Raw genomic sequence first — 9852 nt, 5'->3', positions numbered from 1 at the left:
GAAAAAATATATAAATGTAACATGCAATAGTTTCTAATACTTTTTTTTCCCAATTTACAATTCATATAGGGAAAAATAGGGAAATCAGTCAATTGAAATAAATAAATTAAGCCCTAATCTATGCATTTCACATGACTGGGCAGGGATGCAGACATTGGTGGGCTTGGAGGGCATAGGCTCACCCACTATGGAGCCACCAACTATCTCCTGTGATCAGTATGCCACGCACTGTGTTATGGTCAAGGTGTGGCTGGTCAGTATCTATTCATCTCTTAAGGATTGCTTCAGTCTCCTGACAGAGTGTGTGTAAGAGAGAGGGTGTAAGTCTACGTGTGTGTGTAAGAGAGAGGGTGTAAGTCTACCAGAGTTGTGTGTGTAAGGGAGAGGATGTAAGTCTACCAGAGTGTGTGTGTGAGAGAGAGAGAGAGGGTGTAAGTCTATGAGGAGAGAGAGAGAGAGGATGTAAGTCTACCAGAGTGTGTGTGTGTGTAAGGGAGAGGATGTAAGTCTACCAGAGTGTGTGTGTGTGTAAGGGAGAGGATGTAAGTCTACCAGAGTGTGTGTGTGAGAGAGAGAGGGTGTAAGTCTATGAGGAGAGAGAGAGACAGGGTGTAAGTCTAGCTGAGGAGAGAGAGAGAGAGAGAGTGTAAGTCTACCAGAGTGTGTGTGTGTGAGAGAGAGAGAGAGAGAGAGAGAGAGAGTCTACCAGAGTGTGTGTGTGTGAGAGAGAGAGAGAGAGAGAGAGAGTCTACCAGAGTGTGTGCCCCTGTGTGTGGCCCCTACAGCTGGTGAGAGAGAGAGAGAGAGTGTAAGTCTACAGCCAGAGCCCTACAGTGTGTGTGTGAGAGAGAGAGAGAGAGAGAGAGAGAGAGTCTACCAGAATGTGTGTGTGTGAGAGAGAGAGAGAGAGAGAGAGAGTCTACCAGAGTGTGTGAGAGAGAGAGAGAGAGAGAGAGAGAGTCTACCAGAGTGTGTGTGTGTGGTGAGAGAGAGAGAGAGAGAGAGAGAGAGAGTCTACCAGAGTGTACAGCTGGTGTGTGTGTGTGAGAGAGAGAGAGAGAGAGAGTCTACCAGAGTGTGTGTGTGTGAGAGAGAGAGAGAGAGAGAGAGAGAGAGTCTACCAGAGTGGTGTGTGTGTGTGAGAGAGAGAGAGAGAGAGAGAGAGAGAGAGAGAGAGTCACCAGAGTGTGTGTGTGTGAGAGAGAGAGAGAGAGAGAGAGAGTCTACCAGCTGTGTGTGTGTGAGAGAGAGAGAGAGAGAGAGAGAGAGAGAGAGAGAGAGAGTCTACCAGAGTGTGTGTGTGTGAGAGAGAGAGAGAGAGAGAGAGTCTACCAGAGTGTGTGTGTGTGAGAGAGAGAGAGAGAGAGAGAGTCTACCAGAGTGTGTGTGTGTGTGAGAGAGAGAGAGAGAGAGAGTCTACCAGAGTGTGTGTGTGTGAGAGAGAGTCTACCAGAGAGCAAAGAAAACACATCATTACATAGTTAGAGGATCAAAATGTTCCTTTCAGGCAAGTCACTGGTACATAATGCAGAGGGTTAGTAATCTGGTCTCAACAATCAACCTCCGGGATCAGCCAGGGACAGTTTGTGCGTGCCCTACAGTGTGTGTGTGTGTGTAAGAGAGATGGTGCAAGTCTACCAGTGTGTGTGTGGTAAAGAGAGAGGGTGCAAGTCTACCAGTGTGAGTGTGTAAGAGAGAGGGTGCAAGTCTACGAGAGTGAGTGTGTGTGTGTGTGGGTAAGAGAGAGGGTGCAAGTCTACCAGAGTGAGTGTGTGTGTGTAAGAGAGAGGGTGCAAGTCTGGCCCCCAGAGTGAGCTGGTGCCAGAGTGTGTGTGTGTGTGTGGGCAAGAGAGTGAGAGTGTGAAAACGTGTGTTTATCTGTTTGCGTGCTCACCCTTGTGTCTCTCAACTCTCCAGAGTCCTCTTCACACTGTCTGACTACTCTCAACTCTCCAGAGTCCTCTTCACACTGACTGACTACAGAACAGAAGCAGGGGACCAAACTACACCTCTGTCTCTTCATCCTTCTTCTATCAGAGCTTTACTATCCACCCTACAGCTGGTGTACCTTGGCTCCTACAGCTGGTGTACCTTACCCCTATAGCTGGTGTACCTTACCCCTATAGCTGGTGTACCTTACCCCTATAGCTGGTGTACCTTACCCCTACAGCTGGTGTACCTTGCCCCTACAGCTGGTGTACCTGGTGTACCCCCCTACAGCTGGTGTACAGCCTTGGCCCCTACAGCTGGTGTACCTTGCCCCTACAGCTGGTGTACCTTGGCCCCTACAGCTGGTGTACATTGGCTCCTACAGCTGGTGTACCTTGCCCCTACAGCTGGTGTACCTTACCCCTACAGCTGGTGTACCTTGCCCCTACAGCTGGTGTACCTTGCCCCTACAGCTGGTGTACCTTGCCCCTACAGCTGGTGTACCTTGCCCCTACAGCTGGTGTACCTGGCCCCTACAGCTGGTGTACCTTGGCCCCTGCAGCTGGTGTACCTTGCCCCTACAGCTGGTGTACCTTGCCCCTACAGCTGGTGTACCTGGCCCCTACAGCTGGTGTACCTGGCCCCTACAGCTGGTGTACCTTGGCCCCTACAGCTGGTGTACCTGGCCCCTACAGCTGGTGTACCTTGCCCCTACAGCTGGTGTACCTTGGCCCTACAGCTGGTGTACCTTGGCCCCTACAGCTGGTGTACCTTGGCCCCTACAGCTGGTGTACCTTGGCCCCTACAGCTGGTGTACCTTGCCCCTACAGCTGGTGTACCTTGGCCCCTACAGCTGGTGTACCTTGGCCCCTACAGCTGGTGTACCTTGGCCCCTACAGCTGGTGTACCTTGGCCCCTACAGCTGGTGTACCTTGGCCCCTACAGCTGGTGTACCTTACCCCTACAGCTGGTGTACCTTACCCCTACAGCTGGTGTACCTTGGCCCCTACAGCTGGTGTACCTTACCCCTATAGCTGGTGTACCTTACCCCTATAGCTGGTGTACCTTACCCCTACAGCTGGTGTACCTTGCCCCTACAGCTGGTGTACCTTGCCCCTACAGCTGGTGTACCTTGGCCCTACAGCTGGTGTACCTTGCCCCTACAGCTGGTGTACCTTGCCCCTACAGCTGGTGTACCTTGCCCCTACAGCTGGTGTACCTTACCCCTACAGCTGGTGTACCTTGCCCCTACAGCTGGTGTACCTTGCCCCTACAGCTGGTGAACCTGGCCCCTACAGCTGGTGTACCTTGCCCCTACAGCTGGTGTACCTTGCCCCTACAGCTGGTGTACCTTGGCCCCTACAGCTGGTGTACCTTGGCCCCTACAGCTGGTGTACCTTGGCCCCTACAGCTGGTGTACCTTGGCCCCTACAGCTGGTGTACCTTGGCCCCTACAGCTGGTGTACCTTGGCTCCTACAGCTGGTGTACCTTACCCCTACAGCTGGTGTACCTGGCCCCTACAGCTGGTGTACCTTGCCCCTACAGCTGGTGTACCTTGGCCCCTACAGCTGGTGTACCTTGGCCCCTACAGCTGGTGTACCTTGGCCCCTACAGCTGGTGTACCTTGGCTCCTACAGCTGGTGTACCTTGGCTCCTACAGCTGGTGTACCTGGCCCCTACAGCTGGTGTACCTTGCCCCTACAGCTGGTGTACCTTGCCCCTACAGCTGGTGTACCTTGCCCCTACAGCTGGTGTACCTTGGCCCTACAGCTGGTCTACCTTTACCCCTACAGCTGGTGTACCTTGCCCCTACAGCTGGTGTACCTTGCCCCTACAGCTGGTGTACCTTGCCCCTACAGCTGGTGTACCTTGCCCCTACAGCTGGTGTACCTTAACCCTACAGCTGGTGTACCTTGCCCCTACAGCTGGTGTACCTTGCCCCTACAGCTGGTGTACCTTGCCCCTACAGCTGGTGTACCTTGCCCCTACAGCTGGTGTACCTGGCCCCTACAGCTGGTGTACCTGGCCCCTACATCTGGTGTACCTTGGCCCCTACAGCTGGTGTACCTGGCCCCTACAGCTGGTGTACCTTGCCCCTACAGCTGGTGTACCTTGCCCCTACAGCTGGTGTACCTTGGCCCCTACAGCTTGTGTACCTTGACCCCTACAGCTGGTGTACCTTGGCCCCTACAGCTGGTGTACCTTGCCCCTACAGCTGGTGTACCTTGGCCCCTACAGCTGGTGTACCTTGGCCCCTACAGCTGGTGTACCTTGGCCCCTACAGCTGGTGTACCTTGGCCCCTACAGCTGGTGTACCTTGCCCCTAGAGCTGGTGAACCTGGCCCCTACAGCTGGTGTACCTTGCCCCTACAGCTGGTGTACCTTGCCCCTACAGCTGGTGTACCTTACCCCTACAGCTGGTGAACCTGGCCCCTACAGCTGGTGTACCTGGCCCCTACAGCTGGTGTACCTGGCCCCTACAGCTGGTGTACCTTGCTGAAGTTTGTAACTTCCACTTTAACATTTCAGAGTTGATTTTCCCCTAAAAAAATTGTCCCTGAATTATTATCCACAAGATAATTCATATTTTTCTCCTGCCGTAGTAAATTGGCTCAAATTAAGATCGTATTTGTGGCCAAAGGACACATTTGAGAAAAAAAACACTTAAAAACCCCCAACTTAAACTTGATCTCAAACAGACCATTATAAAATGCTTGCTATTTCCTCATGGAGGATGACGTCATGTTTTTGTCCGAGACATCTTATTGGCTCATTGGCTGAGCTGGCCAATCAGCTGTTTTACATGCCATTCAGATGTTTATTGACCGGTATACGCCCACACCATTCTGTATTGAGGGTTACGCTCACACCACTCTGTATTGAGGGTACTACCGCACCATTCTGTGTTGAGGGTACTAACCATTTCCCTGAATTATTATCCACAATTCTGTGTTGAGGGTACTACCACACCATTCTGTATTGAGGGTACTAACCATTCTGTATTGAGGGTTACACCATTCTGTATTTGTGGTACTACCACACCATTCTGTATTGAGGGTACTAAAAACACTTAAAACCCCCATTCTTAAATTGATCTCAAACCACACCATTATAAAATGGTTACCACACCATTCTGGAGGATGACACACCATGTCTTTTGAGGGTCCGAGACCATTCTTATTGGCTCATTCTGTATTGAGGGTACTACCACATCATTCTGTTTTACATGCCATTCAGATTCTGTATTGAGGGTACTACACCATTCTGTATTTAGGGTACTACACCATTCTGTATTGAGGGTTACGCTCACACCACTCTGTATTGAGGGTACTACCGCACCATTCTGTGTTGAGGGTACTACCACACCATTCTGTATTGAGGGTACTACCACACCATTCTGTATTTAGGGTACTACCACACCATTCTGTATTGAGGGTACTACCACACCATTCTGTATTGAGGGTACTACCACACCATTCTGTATTGAGGGTACTACCACACCATTCTGTGTTGAGGGTACTACCACACCATTCTGTATTGAGGGTACTACCACACCATTCTGTATTGAGGGTACTACCACACCATTCTGTATTGAGGGTACTACCGCACCATTCTGTATTGAGGGTACTACCACACCATTCTGTATTGAGGGTACTACCACACCATTCTGTATTGAGGGTACTACCACACCACCATTCTGTGTTGAGGGTACTACCACACCATTCTGTATTGGGGTACTACCACACCATTCTGTGTTGAGGGTACCACCACACCATTCTGTATTGAGGGTACTACCACACCATTCTGTATTGAGGGTACTACCACACCATTCTGTGTTGAGGGTACTACCACACCATTCTGTGTTGGGGGTACTACCACACCATTCTGTGTTGAGGGTACCACCACACCATTCTGTATTGAGGGTACTACCACACCATTCTGTATTGGGGTACTACCACACCATTCTGTGTTGAGGGTACTACCACACCATTCTGTGTTGAGGGTACTACCACACCATTCTGTGTTGAGGGTACTACCACACCATTCTGTATTGAGGGTACTACCGCACCATTCTGTATTGGGGGTACTACCACACCATTCTGTATTGGGGGTACCACCACACCATTCTGTATTGGGGGTACTACCACACCATTCTGTATTGAGGGTACTACCACACCATTCTGTATACCACACCATTCTGTATTGAGGGTACTACCACACCATTCTGTGTTGAGGGTACTACCACACCATTCTGTATTGAGGGTACTACCACACCATTCTGTATTGAGGGTACTACCACACCATTCTGTATTGAGGGTACTACCACACCATTCTGTATTGAGGGTACTACCACACCATTCTGTATTGAGGGTACTACCACACCATTCTGTATTGAGGGTACTACCACACCATTCTGTATTGAGGGTACTACCACACCATTCTGTATTGGGGGTACCACCACACCATTCTGTGTTGAGGGTACTACCACACCATTCAAACACAGAACAGCGGCTGTTAGACATACTATTTGTTGGAAGGAAAATGATTTCACTTATATTGGAATGAATTATTCGTCATATTTCATAGATATCTGGAAACACATTCCAAGGATTGTTGTAGCTTCATTTGAATATAAATATATAAACATTATTATACATATATAATATATATAATATATATATATAATACTATATATAATATATATATACTATATATAATATAATACATATATAAACATTATTATACATATATAATATATATAATATATATATAATACTATATATAATATAATACATATATAAACCTTATTTTCATATTTTGTGAAAGTCTTCATTTTGATCAGTGTCATTGAGATGTTCCATTATCACTTGTGTCCCATGTTAATTTGAAGTGAACTGCGTAATCTCAGGGGCTTGATGTCATACAGTATGATACCCACTATGGGTGGGTGTGTGCCAATCTGGGTGGGTGTGTGCCAATCAGTGTCCCCCAGTGTGTCTCAGTGTGTCTCAGAATGCCCCACTGTGTCTTAGTGTGCCCCAGTGTGTCTTAGTGTGTCTCAGTGTGTCTCAGTGTCCCACAGTGTGTCTCAGTGTCCCCCAGTGTGTCTTAGTATGCCCCAGTGTGTCTTAGTGTGTCTCAGTGTGTCTCAGTGTCCCCCAGTGTGTCTTAGTGTGTCCCAGTGTGTCTTAGTGTCCCCCAGTGTGTCTTAGTGTGTCCCAGTGTGTCTTAGTGTCCCCCAGTGTGTCTTAGTGTCTCAGTGTCCCCCAGTATGCCCCAGTGTGTCTCAGTGTCTCCCAGTGTGTTTCAGTGTCCCCCAGTGTGTCTTAGTGTCTCAGTGTCCCACAGTGTGTCTTATTGTCTCAGTGTCCCCCAGTATGCCCCAGTGTGTCTCAGTGTCTCCCAGTGTGTCTTAGTGTGTCTCAGTGTCTCCCAGTGTGTCTTAGTGTCTCGGTGTCCCCCAGTGTGTCTTATTGTCTCAGTGTCCCCCAGTATGCTCCAGTGTCTCAGTGTCTCCCAGTGTGTTTCAGTGTCTCTCAGTGTGTCTCAGTGTCCCCCAGTGTGTCTTAGTGTGTCTCAGTGTCCCCCAGTGTGTCTTAGTGTGTCTCAGTGTCCCCCAGTGTGTCTTAGTGTGTCTTAGTGTCTCAGTGTCCCCCAGTATGCCCCAGTGTCTCTTTGTGTGTCTCAGTGTCCCCCAGTATGCCCCAGTGTGTCTCAGTGTCCCCCAGTATGCCCCAGTGTCTCTTAGTGTGTCTCAGTGTCCCCCAGTATGCCCCAGTGTGTCTCAGTGTCCCCCAGTATGCCCCAGTGTCTCTTAGTGTGTCTCAGTGTCCCAGTGTGTCTCAGTGTCCCCCAGTATGCCCCAGTGTGTCTCAGTGTGTGCCCCAGTGTGTGTCTGCCCCAGTGTCTCAGTGTCCCCCAGTATGCCCCAGTGTTTCTCAGTGTCCCCCAGTATGCCCCAGTGTGTGTCTCAGTGTCCCTCAGTACGCCCCAGTGTCTCTTAGTGTGTCTCAGTGTCCCCCAGTATGCCCCAGTGTGTCTCAGTGTCCCCCAGTATGCCCCAGTGTGTCTTAGTGTGTCTCAGTGTATCCCAGGGTGCCTCAGTGAAATCTGCAGTTCTGCCTCGCTGTACAGTAAAGCTAATTTCAGCTTCTGGTTCCATTGAGCACTCGGGGGGAGACATGTTTTATGGTGATGGATGTCTCAGTGTCCCCCAGTATGCCCCAGTGTGTGTTTCAGTGTCCCCCAGTATGCCCCAGTGTGTCTTAGTGTGTCTCAGTGTCCCCCAGTATGTCCCAGTGTGTCTTACTGTGTCTTAGTGTTTCAGTGTCCCCCAGTGTGTCTCAGTGTGTCTCAGAATGCCCCAGTGTGTCTCAGTGTGTCCCAGTGTGTCTTAGTGTGTCTCAGAATGCCCCAGCGTGTTTCAGTGTCCCCCAGTATGCCCCAGTGTGTCTTAGTGTGTCTCAGTGTCCCCCAGTATGCCCCAGTGTGTCTTAGTGTGTCTTAGTGTCTCAGTGTCCCCCAGTGTGTCTCAGTGTGTCTCAGAATGCCCCAGCGTGTCTCAGTGTGTCCCAGTGTGTCTTAGTGTGTCCCAGTGTGTCTTAGTATGCCCCAGTGTGTCTCAGTGTGTCCCAGTGTGTCCCAGTGTGTCTTAGTGTCCCCCAGTATGCCCCAGTGTGTCTTAGTGTGTCTTAGTGTGTCCCAGTGTGTCTTAGTATGTCCCAGTGTGTCTTAGTGTGTCCCAGTGTGTCTTAGTATGCCCCAGTGTGTCTTAGTATGTCCCAGTGTGTCTTAGTGTGTCCCAGTGTGTCTTAGTGTGTCCCAGTGTGTCTTAGTGTGTCTTAGTATGTCCCAGTGTGTCTTAGTGTGTCCCAGTGTGTCTTAGTGTGTCTTAGTGTGTCTTAGTGTGTCTCAGTGTCCCCCAGTGTGTCTTAGTGTGTCTCAGTGTCCCCCAGTATGCCCCAGTGTGTCTTAGTGTGTCTCAGTGTCTCCCAGTATGCCCCAGTGTGTCTTAGTGTGTCTCAGTGTCTCCCAGTATGCCCCAGTGTGTCTTAGTGTGTCTCAGTGTCCCCCAGTATGCCCCAGTGTGTCTTAGTGTGTCTTAGTGTCTCAGTGTCCCCCAGTGTGTCTTAGTGTGTCTCAGAATGCCCCAGCGTGTTTCAGTGTCCCCCAGTATGCCCCAGTGTGTCTTAGTGTGTCTCAGTGTCCCCCAGTATGCCCCAGTATGCCCCAGTGTGTCTTAGTGTGTCTTAGTGTCTCAGTGTCCCCCAGTGTGTCTCAGTGTGTCTCAGAATGCCCCAGCGTGTCTCAGTGTGTCCCAGTGTGTCTTAGTGTGTCCCAGTGTGTCTTAGTATGCCCCAGTGTGTCTCAGTGTGTCCCAGTGTGTCCCAGTGTGTCTTAGTGTCCCCCAGTATGCCCCAGTGTGTCTTAGTGTGTCTTAGTGTGTCCCAGTGTGTCTTAGTATGTCCCAGTGTGTCTTAGTGTGTCCCAGTGTGTCTTAGTATGCCCCAGTGTGTCTTAGTATGTCCCAGTGTGTCTTAGTGTGTCCCAGTGTGTCTTAGTGTGTCCCAGTGTGTCTTAGTGTGTCTTAGTGTGTCTTAGTATGTCCCAGTGTGTCTTAGTGTGTCCCAGTGTGTCTTAGTGTGTCTTAGTGTGTCTTAGTGTGTCTCAGTGTCCCCCAGTGTGTCTTAGTGTGTCTCAGTGTCCCCCAGTATGCCCCAGTGTGTCTTAGTGTGTCTCAGTGTCTCCCAGTATGCCCCAGTGTGTCTTAGTGTGTCTCAGTGTCTCCCAGTATGCCCCAGTGTGTCTTAGTGTGTCTCAGTGTCCCCCAGTATGCCCCAGTATGCCCCAGTGTGTCTCAGTGTCCCCCAGTATTCCCCAGTGTGTCTTAGTGTGTCTCAGTGTCCCCCAGTGTGTTTCAG

This window comes from Oncorhynchus nerka, linkage group LG7 (assembly GCF_034236695.1).
Source record: "Oncorhynchus nerka isolate Pitt River linkage group LG7, Oner_Uvic_2.0, whole genome shotgun sequence".
In the NCBI taxonomy this organism is placed as follows: Eukaryota; Metazoa; Chordata; class Actinopteri; order Salmoniformes; family Salmonidae; genus Oncorhynchus; species Oncorhynchus nerka.
The sequence above is the reverse complement of the archived record's forward strand: the minus strand, read 5'-3'. Positions refer to the sequence as shown.